The sequence below is a fragment of the Mustela putorius genome, unplaced genomic scaffold, assembly GCF_011764305.1.
Source record: "Mustela putorius furo isolate JIRA1106 unplaced genomic scaffold, ASM1176430v1.1 tig00000139_pilon_pilon_pilon, whole genome shotgun sequence".
NCBI lineage: Eukaryota > Metazoa > Chordata > Mammalia > Carnivora > Mustelidae > Mustela > Mustela putorius.
The window spans coordinates 15,829,760-15,852,462 of NW_025421293.1; the positions used below are offsets into that span (position 1 = coordinate 15,829,760).

General features: G+C 41.6%; 1 long non-coding RNA gene across 1 annotated transcript; it reads left to right on the plus strand.

The window, feature by feature from the left end:
- The first annotated feature begins 1,879 nt into the window (after window positions 1-1,879).
- LOC123390716 lies at window positions 1,880-15,407 on the plus strand. The gene is made up of 3 exons (XR_006605295.1): window positions 1,880-2,013; window positions 13,625-13,646; window positions 15,367-15,407. It is a non-coding gene; the product is annotated as an uncharacterized LOC123390716 (long non-coding RNA).
- Window positions 15,408-22,703: the final 7,296 nt, after the last annotated feature.

Consider the following 22,703-nt stretch of genomic DNA (forward strand, 5'->3'; position numbering starts at 1 on the left):
TTGGAGAGGGTATGTGCTTTGGTGAGTGCTTGAACTGTGTGCGACTGATGAATCACAGACTACCCCTGAAACAAAAACTACATTATACGTTAATTAGAAAAAAACAAGCTTATGTTCTCTTTAAGCAGTACTAGAGTGGTTCCTGTTTACAAGAAGTTTACACAATAATAAAGTGGTGGTTTGTAGAGCACTGACAATCAGCTGTCTTGGGCCAGAAGGAGTTGAGGAAACATTTGAGAGTCCTAGGGAGACACAGTTTAGGAAGTTTATCTCAGGACAGGCCCCAGGAGAGAGGATAACAAGGGGTTTGTCTAGTCTCCTGGGTCCCTGGCCCTGCCCACCTGATTGGCTATCCCCAAACAGCACAGATGGAGCTGACAGCTCTCTGGGTGTTGTCCTGGATCCACCAGGGTAGAAGCTGGTGAAAGTCATCTCTTAAAATGCTCTCATTCCTGGAGGTCCCAGAAGATGACATGAGAGTCTGATTGGACTGTTTCCCTGTAAAGTTTCCTCATGTAAAGCCGAAGCTAGTGCATAGGAGGGTCACAAAGAGAAGTGACAGATCTACTCTGTCGGAGGTGTTCCAATGTCTCAGCCAATTGGGGATGATTTTGAGATCATGAAGTCTTCTCAGACTAATACCGGAGGATATTCCAGCCCAGAAGACATATTTGATTTCAATTGTATTATCCTCGTATCATTCAGTTCCATTGTTGCTCTTTTCCTTTTCTATTTCTTTTTTATTTAAGATTTTATTTACTTATTTGACACAGAAAGAGAGAGATCACAAGTTGGCAGAGAGGCAGGCAGAGAGTAAGGCGCAAGCAGGCTCCCTGCTGAGCACAGAGCCCGATGTGGGCCTTGATCATAGGACCTGATCCTGACCTGAGCCACCAGGAGCCCCTCTTTTTTCTATTTCTTTACTCCTGTTCCGATGATAGAGGTACTTCTCCATTTCTAAACATACGGGAATTTCTAGTTCACTTTTTATCAGTGATTTCTAGCACATTATATTACCACAAAATGCTCTGTACTTGACTGAACTAATGCATCTGAAACAAAATTGAAATTTCCCTTATGGTTAAAGTAAATTGGGCGCATTTTTGTAATGGTCACCTATGTGCCTAAAATCAGTGGATGTGGATGTGGACAGATGTATGGAGACAGCTATGGGATTCAGATGGTTTGCCATTAAGATTTACATCTTGTGGATGTTCTCTCTGCGTTGAGTTGCTGAGAGAGGCTCGAACCTCCTACTCTGGTTGTGTACTTGCTTGTTGTTGCAGTTTGGTTCTCCTTTGCTTTCTACATTGTTCAGCCAGTGGCTCTCAGATGGGAGTTTGGAAGGGAAGGAGAGAGCGCCCAGACGAGGGAACAGGGACCTGGGTTGGAGGAAGTAAACAAGAAGGATGGCTAAAGATCCAGAGAGGATCTGTCGTTGGGATGGCACGTGTTGGGGTATCAGGTGGGAAGGGGCTTTGTACCAATGAGGTCACCTGTGGCATCCATGTTGAGCTACTAGGGGCAACGGCAGGGGATTGGTGGAGAGATTAGAATGTTTCTAGGTTGCTAAGGAAACGTTCAAACCCGGGAAGTCTTGGTGGAGGATGGATTCTCCACACCAACTGCTCCTGAGGGTTCACTTGACCTGCTAATGTGTCCTCCTGACCTTGTCCTTACTAACCTGCTGACCTCCTAACTTTTCTGAACTGTGCTACTTCCCCTTGAGTACTTAATCTGACCCTGACACCTCCTGACACTGTCCCTGACCCCTCCTCCTGACCAACACCTTCCCCATCCTACTCTCTATTTCTTCCCTATTCCCCTCCCTAATTACCACCCTGCCCTTCCCCACCCCTTCCGAACACCCCCACCCCACCCTCCCCTGCCCCGCAACCATCTCCACTTCCTCCCTGGGCCCACAGTGCCCCTTAAAAGGACAAGGACATGATGGTGCAAAGGCTACTCTTCTGGCTTGTCTTGCTCCAGTGTCCCAGTTCCCCAAACCCAAATGTGAGTAAATGTGACACTTCACTCCTGTCTTCCTTCTTCTCCTTCTTCCTCCTCCTCCTTCTTCTTCTTCTTCTTCTTCTTCTTCTTCTTCTTCTTCTTCTTCTTCTTCTTCTTCTTCTTCTTCTTCTGCTTCTTCTTCTTCTTCTGCTTCTTCTTCTTCTTCTTCTTCTGCTTCTTCTTTTTCTTCTTTTCTGATATGATTTACTTGAGGAATAGAGAAAAAGGGCTCATGTGTAGGGGGCAGAGAGGGTGGGAAAGAGAAAATCCCAAACCAGCTGTGCAGTGAGCACAGAGCCCAAAGTGGGCCTCAACCTCAGGACCATGAGATCATGACTTGATCCAAACCAAGACTTGGTCACTTATCTGACTGAGCTACTTGGGTGCCCATAAGCTGCTAGTGGTGTCTTCCTTCCGACTGGGTTATTTAATCACAGCTTTTTCATGGGGTTCTTGATGGTAACTTTAGAAGAACGAGAGTTCTTCCTTACGACTGGGCACCACAGAGCAGGTTTCGGGGTCAACTGGAAGGGGTTTAGGCCACAGCCATTTCCCTCATGTTTTGGGTCCTGTCTGTGCTGCTTGGTCCAAGAAGTACAGCTTTGGTAGGATGGAAACCTGAAGACACCAGGTTTATAGTGTGAGGAGGAAGGATTTGTGAAGATAGGAAAAGCCATTGAGCTCTTTGTCCTAAATAGGGGGCTTGTGTGATATGTACATTATATCTCTTTAAAATTGTCTTCAAATATGTCAGGAACTCTAATTTAGTAGGAGCTAGGGGTGTTAAATTTTCCCCTGCAATCCTGGTGAAGATCCACCGCAAGCCTGGTAAATTCAGGGTCCAGCTTCTGTTTAGTTTGTTTTTGTGTATCACATTGTTTATATTTGTCAAGTTTGACAGCCCTGGGTATCTTAAGCATTGGTGTTGGGACTAGAGTGTTAAGAAGTGAAATGTCCTTTTTGCTCTGCTTCTTGTTTGGTTGACTTTTTGGAACTTCTGAATCAGCTCTTTCCTTCTGGTCTTGGAGGCTGTCCCCAGGGACCATGTGTCCCACCAGGTCCATGGAGACCTGAGAATCCCAGAAGACACTAATAGACTGCAAACTGCTGGGATATATGTCACAGGAAAATCACTAGGAGTGATGTGATCAGGAAGTGAATGAGTTGTTGTCCTTTCTTTGACCAAGTACATGCAGTGTGTTGATTTTCCCAAAATAAGAAAGTTCTGGATGTCCTTAGGATTGTCCAAATATAAAGAAATACGTGGTTCCCAGCATGAATATTTCACTCTGTCATGAAAAAGTAAACCCTGTACCCCTAGGAGAAAGAGAGAGAGTCAGCCAACAGTTAGGGAACACCCCTGGAATTAAGTAGACTACTTTAGATCCGCTTGCACCAGATTATGAAAGAGGGATCCGGAAGTGTCAGTAGTCAAGAAGGATGCTTGTATTGAGGCAGACCCATCCCACATGAAGACCTCTAGTCAAAGTAGACCCCATTCTGTTTCATTGGAGTCTTCAGAAGAGTGAATTTCTTGGTCGTCTGGATTGGAATCATTCCCCTCTACCTGGGCTGCATCTCATGGATCAGTTCACCTTTCTCACCCTTCCTCATCTCTGAACTCTTGCCTAAATGAACTGGTGTTGCATTTCCCACCTCCACCTGCTCATGGCCACTGTCGGAGAACCTAGAGTTTTTGGCCCCACTGGCTGTCCTCTAGTTAAAACTCAGCTACTGGTATCAGCATCCAGACTGCTGCCAGATGTACTGTGTGCCCACAGCTGGGCATGTTTTACATTCCTGACAAGACAGCCTCTGTCTTTTGTGCATTTGATCCCCATAACCAACCATTGTGCTGACAGCTACTGCTCTCTTCCAGACAGTGGCTATTAAAGGCAGTGTACGTTTCCCACCAGCACACATTTTCCTGACCTCAGCTGTGAGGGCTGAAGAGGAAAATGTTTTAGATTAGAGTAGCTCCTTTCTAGAGAGGTGTGTTTGCACAAAATTCAAGCTTGGTGTGAATTAGTATGAATTGCATTGTTAGTGTCTTTTCTCCTGAAATACTTCTAAATGTAGTTTTTGTAGAATGATGTGTTCCTAGCCTTGGTGTTCGTATCCAGGAATTTTGTATTCTTATAATTCACAGGCACCTGGGTGGTTCAGGCAGTTAAGTGTCTGCCTTAGGCTTGGGTCATGATCCCAGGGTGCTGGGATTGAGCCGTGGTTGGGCTCCCCGCTCAGCTGGCACTCAGCTACTCAGTCTCCCTCTGCCCTTCCCCTCTCTCTTATAAATAAATAAATACATTTGTTAATATTTTCCCTCTTTAGAAAGTTACATTTTAAGTTGCTCTTGCATGATTTATTTACAGTACCAAGAAATAGGAACAAGAATTGCTTCCATTGGCTTTTTGGAGATACTAACCCTCACAGATATGCTTAGAACATACATGATCACCTGATTATGTACTTCAGAAATCTGACATCTGGGTTTGTGATTCAGAATCAGAGTGAGCATTGAAAGAAAACATCAATGTTTTCAGAAACTAATCAGTAACTCTGATTTATTTTTATTGGGCAATAATCACATGTCATATTAACGAGCAGCCTCCTGTCTCTCTCACTTATGTCCTGATCTATAAACATGTGTCCATATAATGTGCTCATTTGTACCTCTAGTACTAATTCTATTCATGCTTTCTCTCATTCGTCCATAAATTTTGTGTGTAGTTTTGGAAATGGTCCAAAGGAGTTTTTCCAGGTCCTTCATGGATGTACAATAGAAGTCACTGACTCCTTACCTATTCTAAGTTTACATTGACTTACCTTGTTTATTTTATGGTGGCTTATAAATTCTCAAGTTTTGTTAGCTATAGAAAAAACAGTTGAATGTGCTTGTAGATAAAATAAAATCTCTTAAGATTTGTCTATTAGATTTTGCCTGCAGCTTTAGTGTGTCATAATGTATATATGATCACAACATCTTTTCAAAGAATACTTTTTGTTGATATTAGACATAGGGAAGCAACAAGGAAGCTATCATCATGGTAAGTTGGTAAACACACTCATCACTGCCAAAAGTTTGCCCCAGCTCCTTGGAAATGCCTCTGTGCTCCTTCTCCTCCAGGAGGTGCTAGTTGAGAGGTATGCTCACCTCCTGGAGGCTGATTGAGGGTTTGTAAAGTTGATTTTTTGTGACAGATACACAGTAAAAGTCTTTGAGATTCCTCATTGACTCAAATGGTATTTCAGCTTGTCCTTTCCTTGCCTGATCATTTCTGTCTTGGCCCTCATGGGATTGAAGTTCTGTGGAAGCTTCTCATTTTAACTGCCTTCTTGGGAACTTGTGCCTTTCCCATATACCTCTGGAGAACCATCCTCGCTGTAAGTATATTAATGTACCTTCTGTACTTTCATTCATAAATAAGCAAAAAAATGTTAGAGTCCCTGGACATTTTTATGTCCATTCAGTACTACAAATTTCCCTCTAATATGTCAATTTTGATTATCACCTAGATTGATGTAGTTTTAAAATTCTATTGAAGTGCCTTCTTGATCCATATGTTCTTTTTTTTTAAGTTCAAGCATAATTGGCAAACAGTGTAATGTGACTTTCAGGTGTACAACATGACTCCGCAATTCTGTACATTTCTCAGTGCTCAGCAGAAGAAGTGCGCTCTTCTTTCCCTTCACCTCCTTCACCCATCCCTCCACCCACCTGCCCTTCCACCCATGTCATCTTTAGAAGTGGGCTGTTGAATATACTAAGTGAAATAAGTCCAGTGGATAAAGTCAATTATCCTTTGGTTTCACTTATTTGTGGAACATAAGGAATAGCATAGGAAATATTTGGAGAAGGAAGGGAAAAATGAATTGGGGGGGGGAAGAGTCAGAGGGGGAGATGAACCATGAGAGACTATGGACTCTGGGAAGCAAACCGAGGGTTTTAGAGGAGAGGGGTATGAGGAGCCTGGTGATGGGTAATAAGGAGGGTACCTATTTCATGGAGCACTGGGTGTTATACACAAGCAGTGTATCCTGGAACACTATATCAAAAACTAATGACAGAAGGGACAAGATGGCGTGGGGAAGTAGGAAGAGGCACCTTTTCAACCTGTACTCTAAAGCGAGCTGATTACCTACCAAAGAACTCTGATCACCCATGAAATCAGCCTGAGATCAGAATTTTACACATCTGGATCTCTAAAGGGCAGAAGACACCAATGAACAGGCAAAGTGGAGTGGGAAAGGAGGACTGATATTGCAAGATAAACAAAAGGGGGAGGGAGCCACCAGAGCTGACCAGTTGGAAAGTAATATCCTAATACGAGCGAGCGTGCCCAGTGTCTGGGGACCAACATTAACTTGGACACTGGTTGAAAGCACTCCAAAAGAGCAAAGGAACGTGGGGGGTAAATTGTGGGAATCAGGGCAGCTAGGGACAGGGGCTTAAGTCCCCGGTCCCAGGACAGCCTCCCCTGCCTCTGAGTCAGAGAGAGTGTGACAAAGAAACCAGATCTTGGTCTCAGAGCCCCCAGCAAACCCGAGATTGCGTGGGTTCTGGCACCTGTGAGGGGATGGGAGCCACACAGGACAGCAAAACATGTGAGCCCTGCTACAGAGCCTCTAATGTGCATGTCCCTCATCCTCCCCTGAGAGAGGTACAAAGGCCCAGCCAGTGCTCTTTGATACGTGCCATTGTTTCAGAGTCTAACAAACGCACCCCAAAATCTCCCACAAGAGAGGTGCGCGAAGGCTCAGCCTGGTGCTTTCAGACCTGCACTCGTTCTCAGAGCCTGAGACGTGCACGCGCCTCCCCTGAAAGAGGTGCATGCAAGCCGGGTGCTCTTACACCCAGAAAGACTAGGCACTCCCAGCCTGGGCCAGCGGGAAAATCTCAGTGTGAGATCGCTGCTTAGAACCTCTCTGGCGGTCTGGAGATCCCAGACAGCCGCCGCTGCCATGCTTTTGGGTACAAGCAGAAGATCATTCGTCCCCAAGGACCGTGACTCAGAACCTACTCTGCCAGCAGCCAAGGGGAAATTTATATGGGCTCTGCAACACCCACAGAAGAACAGACTGAGGCTTCTCTCTGAGAGGGAGGTCAGGGTACAGTTTGCTTTTCTCTAAACCGACAAAAACCATCAAACGTGGTCAAGGCGAGAGGTGGGGGGAAGGTTAACAAACATAAATACCTCCAGAGAACAAAAGCCTGAATAAACAGGTTTCCTCAGAGCCCACCCCCTAGACGGGGACTGGAGGACTTAACTCAGGGAACATTACTGACTGAAAACCAACGTGGCAGGCATCTCTTCAAGAAAACCAACCAGGAAAGAAAAAAAAAGGCTACAAGAGAACCACCACCAATAATTCATAGGACAACTTTTATTTTTAATTTGTTCCCACTATTCTGCCTCATTTTTTGTATATAGATAATTGTTTAACCCATTTACCATCACAGAGAGCTGTCCAGCACATCAAATTCCATAATAAATTTCCAACCTAAATTTTTTGTTGCATACACCTGTGTTTCTCTTTTGAACTTCTATTTTTTGAATTTTTAAAAATTTTAGTTTAGTTTACTTTATTCCTTTTTTATTTTTATTTTCTAATATTCATATAGAGTTAAACTTCAAAGTAATCCCCATTCCCCAATCAATACTACCACTATAGGTAAACCAATTTTTAATCCCCCTTTATCCTAGGAAAGTTGAGTCCTTTAACAAAGATATCAATTACATCCAACAAGGATCAAAACAACCTTCCTTGCCCACACTGAGAATTTATAACCACTCTCCCATCTTTTTCTTCCACCAGTGTTTCTGTGTTTTTGTGTTTGTCCTGATAGTATATAAATCTTACACTTGGGGTTCTTTTCAACAAGGTTATTCCTGTATTTGCATATATTTACATATTTTACACTTGTTATATACTTTTATCATTCTTTTTTTTTGTCTTTTGTTTGTATACCTCATAAATCTTACCTTGGGGCGCATTTGGGCTGAACCTTCTCTTTCATCTTCCCTTTCTTTCCTGTCTCTCTCTATCTCTTATTTTTTTCTTTTTCTTGTCTTTTTTCTCTCATTTTGGTGGGGAATCCTGATTGCTCAGAAGTGTTCCAGAGGGCACCCTGACTGCACCACGGTCGATACATCCAGCTACATCTGTTCAGTCATCTCTCACCAAAATTACTAGGAGGAGGAATCCCAACAGAAGAAAAATACAGAGGATGGACCTTCCACAACAGAGCTAAGAGCTATCAACATAGACAATATGTCGAAAAGAGAATTCAGGCTAACATTTATCCAGGCAATAGCTAGGTTGGAGAAAGCCATGGATGACCAAATGGAATTGATTAGGGCCGTGCTGAAAGGGACCAGACAGGATGGTCAAAATGTTAGGGCAGAGTTAAAAGTTACCAGGGCTGATGTTCACAATGCTCACAGTGAGTTCCAATCTAATCTAAATTCTCTCAAACCTAGGGTAACTGAGACAGAAGATAGAATTAGTGATCTGGAAAACAAACAGATAGAGAGAAAGATCAGGAGGAAGCCTGGAACAAACAGATTAGAAACCACAAAAACAGAAGCAGGGAAAGAAATGATGCCATGAAACGTTCCAACATCCTAACTATTGGAATCCCTGAAAGGGAGGAGAAAGAAAGAAGTCTAGAAGATATAGTGGAACAAGTCCTTCATGAAAATTTCCCAATCTAGTGAATGGAACTAGCATTCATGTACTAGAGGCCAAATGTTCTCCACCCAAGATTATAGATTCCAGAAAAACATCAAGACACCTGATAGTCAAATTGAGGAATCATAATTGTAGGTATAGTCTCTTGAAAGCCGCTAGCACTAAGAGGCTCCTTACTTACAGAGGAAAGCCCATGAGAATAGTATTAGACCTGTCCACAGAGACATGGCAAGCCATAAAAGGCTGGCAAGATATTCAGGGCACTAAATGAGAATAATATGCAGCCAAGAATACTTTATCCTGCAAGACTGAGATTCAAAATGGATGGAGAGATAAAGAGATTTCCAGACCAGCAATGCTTAAAAGATTATGCAGCCACCAAGCCAACGCTGCAGGAAATCTGAAGGGGGGAGTTCTATAAAAGAGGAAAAATCCTAAGTATAGTATTGAACAGAAATATAGAGACAATCTACAGGAAGAAAGCCTTAAAAGGTAGCACGATGTCAATAAAAACATATCTATCAATATCACTCTCAATGAAAATGGCCTAAATGCTCCCATAAAATGGCAAAGGGTTGCAGATTAGATAAAACAATAGGACCCATCCATATGTTGTCTACAAGAGACCCATTTTGAACCTAAAGATACACCCAGACTGAAAGTGAAGGGATGGAGTAGCATCTTTTATGCCAATGGGCCTCAAAAGAAGGATGGGTAGCAATTCTCATGTCAGATAAATGAGATTTTAAACTAAAGACTGTAGTCAGAGATACATAAGGACACTACATAATTCTTAAAGGAACTAACCACCAAGATGATCTAACAATTGTAAATATCTATGCCCCCAATATGGGAGCAGTCAATTACACAAGAAAACTGTTAATCAAGATAAAGAGTCATATTAATATGAACACATTAATAGTAGGAGATCTTAGCCTGCCTCTCTCAGAAATAGACAGATCATCGAAACAGAAAATCAATAAAGAAACAAGAGCATTGAATGACATATTGGACCTGATGGACCTCATAGATAAATACAGAACATTCCACCCTAAAACAACAGAATACTCATTCTCCTCAAGTGCACGTGGAACCTTCTCAAGAATAAACCACATACTGGGTCACAAATCAGGACTCAACTGATACCAAAAGACTTATATGATTCCCTGCATATTCTCAGATCACAATTCTTTGAAACTGGAGCTCAATCACAAGGAAAAGTTCTGAAGGAACTCAAATAACTGGCAGCTAAAGACCACCCTGCTTAAGAATGCTTGGATCAAGCAGGAGATCAAAGAAGAACTGAAACAATTCATGGAAACGAAAGAGAATGAAGACACTTCGGTCCAAAACCTATGGGATACAGCAAAGGTGGCCCTAAGGGGGAAATACATAGCCACCCAAGTCTCCATCAAAAAAATTGAAAATTCCAGAACACAGCAGCTGTCTCTACACCTTAAAGAACTGAAGAATCAACAACAAATCAAACCAACTCCACACATAAGAACGGAAATCATCAAGATTAGAACTGAGATCAATGAGGTAGAAACCAGAGATACAGTAGAACGTATCAATGAAACTAGAAGCTGGTCTTTGGAAGAATCAATAAGATCGATAAACCATTGGTCACACTAACCCAAAAGAAAAGAGAGAAAGCCGAAATTCATAAAATTATGAATGAAAAGGGAGAGATCACAATAAACACCAGGCAGTAGAAACAATCATCAGAAGTTATTATCAACAGTTTATATGCCAATAAGCTTAGCAACCTAGATGAAATGGATGCATTCCTGGAAAACTATAAACTCCCAATTTGAACCAGGAAGAATTCAACAACCGGAATAGACCAATGTCTAGTAATGAGATTGGAGCAGTGATCAAAAATCTCCCAAAAAAAGAGTCCAGGTCCTGACGGATTCCCAGGGGAATTCTACCAAACTTTCAAAGAAGAAATAACACCTATTCTCCTGAAACTGTTTCAAACAATTGAAGCAGAAGGAAAACTTCCAGATTCTTTCTATGAAGCCAGCATTACCCTGATTCCCGAACCAGGCAAAGACGCTACCAAAAAGGAGAATTTCAGATCAATATCACTGATGAATATGGATGCTAAGATTCTCAACAAGATCTCAGCAAACAGGATCCAACAGCTTATTAAAAAGATTATCCACTATGACCAGGTTGGATTCATCCCTTAGCTACAAGGATGATTCAACATTTGCAAATCAATCAATGTGATAGAACAAATTAGTATGAGAAGAGAGAAGAACCACATGGTCCTCTCAATCGATGCAGAAAAAGCATTTGACAAAATCCAGCATCCGATGCATTAAAACGCTTCAAAGTATAGGGATAGAGGGAACATTCTTGAACTTCATCAAATCTATCTATGAAAGACCCACAGCAAATATAATCCTCAATGGGAAAAAGCTTGCAGCCTTCCCGTTGAGATCAGGAACACGACAAGGGTGCCCACTCTCACCACTCTTGTTCAACATAGTATTAGAAGTCCTAGCAACAGTAATCAGACAACAAAGAGAAATAAAAGGTATCCAAATTGGCAATGAAGAAGTAAAACTCTCTCTCTGTGCGCATGACATGATTCTTGATATGGAAAACACAAAAGACCCCACCCCCAAACTACTAGAACTCATACAGCCATTCAGTAATGTGGCAGGATACAAAGTCAATGTACAGAAATCAGTGGATTTCTTATACACTAACAATGAAAATACAGAAAGGGAAATTAGAGAACTGATTCTATCTACAATATCACCAAGAACCATAAGATACCTGGGAATAAACCTTATCAAAGAGGTAAAGAATCTGTACTCGAGAACTACAGAACACTCAAGAAAGAAATTGAAGAAGACACACAAAGATGGAAGACCATTCCATGCTCTTGGATCAGAAGAATAAACATTGTTAAAATGTCTATACTGCCTAGAGCAATCTATACTTTTAATGCCATTCCAATCAAAATTTCACCAGTATTCTTCAAATACCTGGATCAAATTATCCAAAAATTTATAAGGAATCAGAAGAGACCCTGAATCGCTAAGGAAATGTTGAAAAACAAAAATAAAATGCGGGGCATCACGTTACCTGATTTCAAGCTTTACTACAAAGCTGTGATCACCAAGACAGCATGGTACTGGCATACAAACAGACACATATACAGTGAAACAGAGTAGAGAGCCCCGATAATGACCCTCAACTCTATGGGCAAATAATCTTAGACAAAGCAGGAAAAAATATACAGTGGAAAAAAGACAGTCTCTTCAATAAATGGTGCTGGGAAAACTGGGCAGCTATATGTAGAAGAATGAAACTCGACCATTCTCTTATACCATACACAACTATAAACTCAAAATGGATAATTGACCTCAACGTGAGACAGGAATCCATCCGAATCCTAGAAGAGAACATAGGCAGTAATCTCTTCGATATCAGCCACAGCAACTCCTTTCAAGATATGTCCCCAAAGGCAAAGGAAACAAAAGCCAAAATAAACTTGGGACTTCAGCAAAATCAAAAGCTTCTGCAGAGCAAAGGAACATGTCAATAAAACACAGAGACAACACACGGAATGGGAGAAGATATTAGCAAATGACAGTACAGACAAAATGTTGATATCCAGGATCTACAAAGAACACCTCAAACTCAAAACACACAAAATAGATAATCATATCAAAAAATGCGCAGAAGGTATGAACATACACTTCTCCAGTGAAGTCATGCAAATGGCTATCAGACACATAAAAAAATGTTCATCATCAATAGGCCTCAGGGAGATTCAAATTAAAACCACATTGAGATATGGCCAAAATTAACCAAACGGGAAACAATATGTGTTGGAGGGGATGTGGAGAAAGGGGAATCCTCTTCCATTGTTGGTGGGAATGCAAGTTGGTGCAGCCTCATTAGAGAACAGTGTGGACATTCCTTAAGAAATTAAAAATAGAGCCTCTCTATGACCTGCCATTGCACTACTGGTTATTTACCCCAAATATACAGATGTAGTGATAAGAAGGGCCATCTGTACCCCAATGTTTATAGCAGCAATGGCCATGGTTGCCAAACAGTGGGAAGAACCAAGATGCCCTTCAACGGACGAATGGATAAGGAAGATGTGGTCCATATACACTATGGAGTATTATGCCTCCATCAGAACGGACGAATAGCCAGCTTTTTTGGCAACATGGATGGGACTGGAGGAGATTATGCTGAGTGAAATAAGGCAACAAACAGAGTCAGTTATCATATGGTTTCCCTTATTGGTGGAGCATGGTGGACATGGGGAGTTAGGAGAAGGGAGTTCGGGGAAATTGGAAGGGGAGGTGAACTATGAGAGATTATGGACTCTGAAAAACAATCTGAGGGGTTTTAAGTCTTGGGGTTGGGAAGTTGGGGAAACCAGGTGGTGGGTATTAGAGAGGTCATGGATTGCATGGAGCACTGGGTGTGGTACAAAAACAAAGAATACTGTTAGGCTGAAAATAAATAAAAAATAAATTAAAAAAAACAAGAAAACAAAAACTAATGACAGACTGTGTGGTGACTAACATAAAAAATAGCTAGGGAAATAAATAATGAATTAAATGATATCTTTTCAATGTCTGCCTGATCCCTTGTCAATATTGAAGAGGTTGAACATTCATTGACTACTATGTGAATAGAATTTGGGGGCAAAAATAAGTTAAACACAACTTGTGCTCTTTATCATAAATTGATTGTAAACCATGATGACTTCATCAGAAATTCTAATTTTATCTTCCTTTTTAATCCTGTGAATTCATGCTGCTAAGCAAAGTGATTGTTGTAATATCTTTGGATTATAATTGTGGTACTATCTGTACTATAGATTATTACTCATAATATGTTTTGTCATCCAGCTTATCTTTGTTTCTTCCTCTCTTAGATAAAGCCTCGACAATACGAAGGTAAGATTGGGGGCTTCAGTTTTCTTTGCCAAAAATTCTCAGTACCCGTATTTGATGTGTGTTTAATTTGATGAGGGATAAATATGGTGACTTCTGATGTCTCACCGACTTAAGTCTTGAAAATGCTTCTCTTCCCCATGTGGAGTCTAAGTGACAGTGTGGAGGGAGTTGCCATCTCTAAGAGACCAGGAGAAGGAACTCTTCGTGGGACTAGGGAGAATACAAGGTGTAATTTTGCAGAGACATGTTTAGGAGGCAAGTGATGATGACAGCGTGAGGTCTGAAGTGAGTACTTCACCATGAGCTGGCTCCTGGTGAAATGTCAAGAGGAGAAAACTCTCTGAGTCTAGCAAACCAGCTACACGTAGGGAAGAAGGCAGATATTGCCATGCAGAGCGTGTGTTACAGGAGATAAGTAAACTGTGGTTTTAAGTCTGAAGTGGAGGGGTCATTGCCTGCCAGGGGAGAATGAATGGAATAAAGCCTGTGCCAGTGGGGATAATGGATAGTATGTGGGGATCACGGATTGTGGTGATTCCATGGTGCTGTCTGTTGACGGCCTGGGTGGCCACCTGGCACTTAGGAAACCATTGAATGTCGTTGTTCGTTGTTGTGAGTGTGGAAGTGGTACTGGTGAGAAGAGAGGTCTCAGAGCAGGAGAGCACACACAGTGGGTCAGGAGAAGAGAAGTTTGCACTTTGAGGCAAGATGAGAGAATTATTTTTTAAGAGATTCTGTTTATTCACTAGATATATTTATAGAGAGAGCACAAGCAGGCAGAGTGGGAGGCAGACAGAGGGAGAAGCAGGTCCTTGCTGAGCAGCGAGTTGGATGTGGGATGTGATCCCAGGACCCAGGATCCTGATCCCAGCAGAAGGCAGCCCCTTAACCAACTGAGCCACCCAAGTGCCCCACGATGAGAAAATTAAGTGGCTCTTAAAGGAGTCTGTGTTCTAGACCTTACAAGTGTTATGCAGCTGCCATCAATCTCCTCATGAGTGTTGTTTTCCTTTAAGGGTGGAGGGTAACATTCTCCTGTTGTGATGAAAAAGCTTGTCTTCTCAGGCTTGTGCATTATCCAGGGCCTCCAAAGACTCTCTGTAACGTGGAGATTGTACCCAAGTGTGTTTATAGCAGAGATCTTGTCCTCCAGAGCCCCCAGTCTGGGGTCCATGAAAGGCGATCTGGGAGCAGCAGAAAGTTTCTGAAGGCCTGTGAGTTGTCACTCACCTGACATCTTGAGCTTTCCTTGTGTGGAATTCCAAGTAGGACCTGGAAGTGGACAATCCACTGAGCAGGAACAATGTATAGTTTTGCTCATTATGGGTTGTTTGCAGGGACCTGCTTTTGTATCTGAATCACTGGAGGAGAGAGATGTTAGTTGCTAGGATGCTTGATTTTTTGGTCACATCTCTGGTGATGACATTAGCATATGCAAGGTTTGAATTTTCCAAGAATGGTGCTTACAGGTGGGAAAAATGAGAAAGCATTCGATTGTTTATATTTTATATTTGAAAAATATTTTAAGTAGGAATCTCACTGATATAGAATGTCTTAAGTTTCAAATGCTGCTACAACATGCTTCCTTCAGGCACAATGGGAATGCTAGCAAGTTAGTGACACCCAAGTGTCAGAGAATGTACTCTGGTGCTAATATATTGGGATTATTCAATGTTGCTGTTTTTGCTAATTATCTTAAAATTCTTTTTTCTCCTTTCAGTTACTTTAGACCAAATCAAGATGAAGATTAATAACCTTAAAAATGAAAACAGGGATCTTGAAAAAAACATAGCGAGTTGGGAGGAGAAGGTATGTGTGCCCTTTCAAATATTTTTTTTTGTGATTTCATATTGGTTATTTACCCTCTGGTAGTTCATTCTATCGATCTATATCATGCAACCTAGAAATGGTCCTTGAGTAAGAGAAGCTTCACAAATGTAGCGTACTGCCTCTTTCTTTGTGAAAGGAGGCACAAATATAGGTTTCTTTAACATGCTATTTTGGACTTCTGATTCTTTTTCATATTTTTTATAGGCCAGGGAAGCAAAGAAGCAAGCAGAAACGAAGAGAGAACATAAGCGGTCCCTTGCTGGAGTACGTATATTAAAATTAAACTCCTTTCTTTGCCTGAATTGTGTTCTAAGAGCAGAAATAAAAGTAATAAAATATTATTATTATTATTATTATTAAAATTATTATTATTTCAAAGATTGATTTGAGAGATGGAAAGAGTGAGGGGAGGGGATGAAGGAGACAGAGAGAGAATGCCAAGCTGACACCGTGCCGAGTGTTTCACCTGATGCGGGGATCAATCCCATGACCCTGAGATCAGGACTTGAGGCAAACAAAAACAGGAGTCAGACACTCCACAGACTGGGCCACCCAGGTGCAACCTAGGTGCCCCAAGGAATGAATCATTGTTACTCATTCAGTATGTTTTCTTGAAGGAGAACATCAAAAAGGTGGAAGAGATTAATGAAAATTTGAAGGACTCCCTTCATTGTAAACAGGCTCTCTTACAAGCTCAGAGAGAAAAGAATATCAAGAATGTGGATGTGGTAAAAGTTAGGTGTTAGTTGTACTATAATGTGGCTTGGGAGGCTTTTGGTTCATTGGGTGAGGTGAGTGCAGTGTACTCCTGTGCTGTTTGCGCAGTAGATCGTGGGCGTCTGGGAACAGCAACTCCTACTGAACCCTGAGCTGTGATTTCACTTAGAACCACCCCGATGAGATTTGCAATTTGAAGGCCTAGGAAGTATGGTTTATTTCACAGCTGGGTAATCATCACATCATTCAGCACTGCCCTCCAAGTTACGTAGAAAATCCCACAAAATATGTGAGCAGTGAAGGATGATAGCAAGCCCAATTTGTATAGTAGAATATTATTTTATATCAGTTCCTCTAAGAAAGCCATTTGTGTGGTTTTTGACATGAACTAGGTTCTTTACTTGCCCTTTATTCCATTTATGCCTCAAGGGCTTTCTTTGTTGCCCTCCATGATCCTGTCCTGTTAGGTGCCCTCATATGTCTTTTCTCAAATCTGTCTTAAAGGCCCAAGATGCACTGGCGGATCAAGAGTTGAGAGCCTTGACATGAAAAAACCAAGAACTGAAAGGTACCTTGTTTTGGGGGATGAAATCTCAATATGGTGGCAATGAGTTTGCATCTGGCAGGGAGAGAATGCCTTTCTGCCTTCACGGCCTTGCCCTTCTCCTTTCCCCATTGAAACCAAGTTCTCAGGTCATGGCACAAACATAGAAAATTAAACTCATCCTTTACAGAAAGGAAAACATTCCTGGAAGACCAGTGTAATGCCTTGAGTTCTCAGAAAACAGCTTAAGAAGCAGAATTGAACCTGCTAAAGAAGAAATTGTATATGGTGGTGGAGTTCTCTGAAAACTGAAAACTGACTGCAGAAGAGAAAGCTATTGCTGTGTTGTCATAGATATTGTTGTATGAATTTTCATGGTGGCAAGTATTTGGATCTTCTGGAATTGGATCTTTTTGTACTTTTGCCAAATGCATTCTGTAGAATTGTGCCTGCCCTTCCTGTCATGATTTGAGTAACCTGAATTTTCCTTTCTGTTCTAATGACTTACCACATGTTATTGTGTGATTCATTGGGGAAGAAGGGGGAAGGTACCAGGATTAATCACTTTGATACGTGGATCCCCTCTGGATCAGTCTACATTGTCCTTTCATTTTAACTCTCCTCACGTGCTCTGACCACTCCTGCATTAGGTCCATTTCTTGTTCAGTATGAGACTTGGGTCCAGAATGTGCAGAGAAAAATGGAATTCTCTTCCTCCAGAAACAGGGAATGTTTCTTTGTAGAAAGTGTGCTGGGGCTCCAGCAATACTGGGTCCCTTTATCTGGTGTACAACTGAGATCATTCGCTGCAGCCCAATACCTTAGAAGGCCAGGGTATTTCCTGACCACCTGATTTTCTTTTTTCTTTCTTTCTTCCTTCCTTCCTTCCTTCCTTCCTTCCTTCCTTCCTTCCTTTCTTTCTTTCTTTTTTTAAGAGATTTTATTCATCTATTTGACAGAAAGAAACGGCGAGAGAGAGAACACAAGCAGGGAGAGTGCGAGAGGGAGAAGCAGGCTTCCCGCCGAACAGGGAGTCCAGTGTGGGGCTCTATTGCAGGACCCTGGGATCATGACCTGTACCAAATACTTTAAAGCAGATAATTACTGAGCCATACTGGTGCCCCTCCACACGATTTTCTAGGTGTATGTGTCTTTGATCCCAACCAAAGCCTGCAGTTTCACTAAGTCTCATCTTTGCTGGCTGGATGAGAGCTTTGCTTGTTGCATTTCAACCTGTCCCCAAAAGGTTGCTTGTTCATTTACTTTGTATTCACTCGCCTGTTCTAGAATTCACTGATGTGTCCTCCGGAATCTGGCTCGCACTGCCAGGCTGGCTTTATCCTAGGCTTCCTTCTTCTCCATATGATTATCATGTTTCTTCATGTGTTCTTTAGAAATTGGGCGCATTCACTCACAAGTTTTCTCTCTTGTCCAGTGTGTCCTTTCATTTCTCAGGAGGAGATAAGGACGTTGGAGTCCCTCATTCATGTGGAAAAGCAAAACTGTTCCCTGTCTACCCTGGAGACTCAGCTTTGTGTTATTCCTTCCCACATTGGGGGTGGGGGCCACTCTCTCTCACAGGCACTTGGGTTCTGTTCATTGGTAAAGACCCACTCCCCTCAATCTTTCCTTCTCTCAAATCAATCTTTCAAATAATAATAATTTTAATAATAATAATATTTCATTACTTTTATTTCTGCTGTTAGAACACAATTCAGGCAAAGAAAGGAGTCTTACTTTTAATTTACGTACTTCAGGACCTTTTTGGGGCAGGTCCAGTGTCCTGACCACCTTTCTCTCTTCAACACCATATCCCTGAGCCACGCACTGACTGCCACTCCAGAAGACATTTGCTCAAGGATGGTTGAGAGACCAGAAACAGATGCTCCTGTCCTTCTCTTTCTAGAGCTTTTGTCTGTCCCTAAGTCTTTCTGCATGAGATTCTTGACAAGTGTCTTGTTGAAACCTTGTGAATGAACACCATGAACAAAAGAGTCGAGGGCAGCCCAGCAGACCAACCTTTCTAAGCATCACCGTATGCTGCCTACACCATCCATGAAGTTGGTCTTGGTCAAGAAGGTTGACTTGGGGCACCTGGGTGGTTCAGTAGGTTAAAGCCTCTGCTTTCGGCTGAGTTCATGGTCCCAGGGTCCTGGGATGGAGCCCTGCATTGGGCTCTCTGCTCAGTGGGCAACCTGCTTCCCCCCCACCCTCTGCCTACCTCTCTGCATACTTGAGATCTCTCTCTCTCAAATAAATAAATAAAATCTTTTTTTTTAAATAAAGGTAGAGTCACTGGAGTTGACAGATTTACATCTGAACTATGTTCCACTGAGATAACACCCTGAGTATGGGACAGTTCACATGGATTATTTGAAGACATATTTTTGGCACAAAGATTGGCCTTTTCCTATACCATGATCTTACACGAGGGGCCAGGGGTTGTACTTCTAAAGCCTAGAGATGTGTAGGAGTGAATTTCCATACCAGTGAAGCCATATTCTGGAAGTTCCTTAGGGCTGAATGTGGGGGCACAGCCTTGGTCTGAGGATCAGGGCTCCCCACAGAGACTAATGATGGGCCCCTATTCAGTGTAGCTCGTCAGGCTTGGCTTTTTACTTTGAATTGAAATGAGCCTTCACCATCTCAAACCAAAGACATATTCCAGGAGGGCACAGAGTGTAATATTATTTGGTGACATGGTGAATGAATTAAAGTAGACAAGTAAAAAGACAGCCACGGTTGCAGGGAGCTTGGCCAGCAGCAAGAGTTCGATGTTTCTTCAACCCTAAATGGGGCCTTCATACATTTCCCTGTTGTGTTGTCAGTCTGTGCTTTTAGCGGGGACATTCCAACATGGGCCTTCAAGTGTGCTGGAAGAATAAATGGCAAAAATTCAGGACCGTGGCTACTGGACAATGTATATATCTCTCCCATCTTAGGAAGCTAGAAGAGAAACTGTATGAATTGAATGCAACTAAGAATGAGCTGTTAGCTGCCGATAAATATCTGAAAGTAACTGAAGAAGAAATGGAGAAGTACAGGTAAGTTCAGACACTACATACTATTGGCTCCTGAAAAGTTCCCTTTGGATTTTTTTTTAATTTTTTAATTTTCTTATATACCTATGATGTATTTTTAGCCCCAGGGGTACAGGTCTGTTATTCGCCAGGCTTACACATTCACAGCACTCAACATAGCTCACACCCTCCCCAGTGTCCATAACCCCACCATCCTCTCCCTACAACCTTCCCCCCAGAATCCCTCAGTTTATTTTGTGACATCTTGTTTCATTTATTCTTTTCCTACCCCACAACCCCCCATGTTGCATCTCCACTTCCTCATATCAGGGAGACCATATGACAGTTTTCTTTCTCCGATCGACTTCTTTGATAAGGATAATTCCCTCTAGTTCCATGCACGTCGTCGCAAATGGCAAGATATTTCTTTTGATGGCTTAATAGTATTCCACTGTATATATATACCACATCTTCTTTATCCACTCATTTGTTGATGGACATCTAGGTCCTTTCCGTAGTTTGGCTATTGTGGACATTGCTGCTATAAACATTCGGGTACACGTGGCCTTTCAGATCACTACATTTGTATCATTAGGGTAAATAGCCAGTAGTGCAATTTCTGGGTCATAGGGTAGCTCTATTTTCAGCTTTTTGACAAACCACCATGCTGTTTTCCAGAGTGGTTGCACCAGCTTGCATTCCCACCAGAAGTGTAGGAGTGTTCCTTTTTCTATGCATCCTCGCCAGCATCTGTCATTTCCTGACTTGTTATTCTTAGCCATTCTGACTAGTGTGAGGTGGTATCTCATTGTGGTGGTGGTATCTCATTGTGGTTTTGATTTGTATTTCCCTGATCCCAAGTGATGTGGAGCAATTTTTCATGTGTCTGTTGGCCATCTGGATGTCTTTGCAGAAATGTCTGTTCATGTCCTCTGCCATTTCTTGATTGGATTATTTGTTCTTTGGGTGTTGAGTTTCCAAGGCTCTTTATAGATTTTGGATACTAGCACTTTATCTGATATGTTGTTTGCAAATATCTTCTCCCATTCTGTCAGTTGTGTTTTGGTTTTGTTAACTGTTTCCTTTGCTGTGCAGAAGCTTTTGGTCTTGATGAAGTTCCAATATTTTGTTTTTGCCTTTGATTTCCTCCCTTTTGACGATGTTTCTAGGAAGAAGTTGCTGTGGTTGAGGTCAAAGATGTTGTTGCCTGTATTTTCCTCAAGGATTTTGATGGATTCCTTTCTCATATTGACGTCCTTCGTCCATTTTTAGTCTATTTTCCTGTGTAGTGTAAGGAAATGGTCCAGTTTCATTTTAATGCATGTGGCTGTCCAATTTTCCCAACACCATTTGTTGAAGAGACTGTCATTTGGACATTGGGCATTCTTTCCTGCTTTGATGAAGATTAGTTGACCATAGAGTTGAGGGTGTATTTTTGGGTTCTCTCTTCTGGTCCATTGATCTATGTGTCAGTTTTTGTGCCAGTACCATTCTGTCTTGATGATGACAGCTTTGTAGCAGAGCTTGAATTCCAGAATTGTGATGCCACTAACTTTGGCTTTCTTATTCAATATTGCTTTGGCTATTCGAGGTTTTTTTCTGGTTCCATATAAATTTTAGGATTATTTGTTCCATTTCTTTGAAAAAAAATGCATGGGATTTTGATAGGGATTGCATTAAATTTGTGAATTTCTTTAGGTAGCAAAGACATTTTCATAATATTGTTTTTCCAATCCAGGTTCATGGAACCTTTTTCCATTTCTTTGTGTCTTCCTCAATTTCTTTCATGAGTACTTTAGAGTTTTCTTAGTATAGTTTCTTTGCCTCTTTGCTTAGTTGTATTCCTAATTATCTCATGGTTTTGGGTGCCGTTGTAAATGGGGTTCACTCCTTAATTTTTGTCCTTTTGTCTTGTTGTTGTGTAAAGCAATGCAACTGATTTCTGTGCATCGGTTTTATATCCTGACGCTTTACTGAATTCCTGTACAAGTTGTAGCAGATTTGGAGTGAAGTCATTTGGGGTTTCCACATACAGTATCATATCATCTGCAAAGAGTGAGAGTTTGACTTTTTTTTTTTTTTTTTTTTTTTTTTTTTTTTTTTTTTTTTTTTGCTGATTTGGATGGTTTTGATAGCTTTTTGTTGTCTGATTGCCCAGGCGTGGACTTCTAGTACTATGTTGAATAGCAGTGGTGATAATGGACATCCATGCCGTGTTCCTGACCTTAGCGGAAAACCTCTGAATTTTTCTCCATTGAGAATGATATTTGCAGTGGGTTTTCCATAGATCCTTTGATAATATTGAGATATGTGCCCTCTATCCCTACACTTTGAAGTGTTCTGATCAGGAAGGAATGCTGTACTTTGTCAAATGCTTTTTTAGCATCTATTGAGAGTATCATGTGGTTCTTGTTCTTTTCTTAATGTATTGTATCACATTAATTGATTTGCGGATGTTGAACCAACCTTGCAGCCCTGGAATAAATCCCACTTGGTGGTGGAGAATAATCGTTTTAATGTACTCTTGGATCCTATCGGCTAGTTTCTTGGTGAGAATTCTTGCGTCTGTGTTCATCAAGGATATTGATCTGTAATTCTCTATTTGGATGGGATCCTTGTCTGGTTTGGGGATCAAGGTGATGCAGGCCTCATAAAACGAGTTTGGAAGGTTTCCTACCATTTCAGTTTTTTGGAACAGTTTCGGGACAATAGGAATTAATTCTTCTTTAAATGTTTGATAGAATTCCCCTGGGAAGCAATCTGGCCCTGGGCTTTTATTTGTTTGGAGATTTTTGATGACTATATCAATCTCCCTACTGCTTATGGGTCTGTTAAGGTTTTCTATTTCTTCCTGGCTCATTTGTGGTAGATAATATTGTCTCTAATAGTGCACCCACTTCTCCTAGATTGTCAAATTTGTTGGTGAAGAGTTGCTCATAATATGTT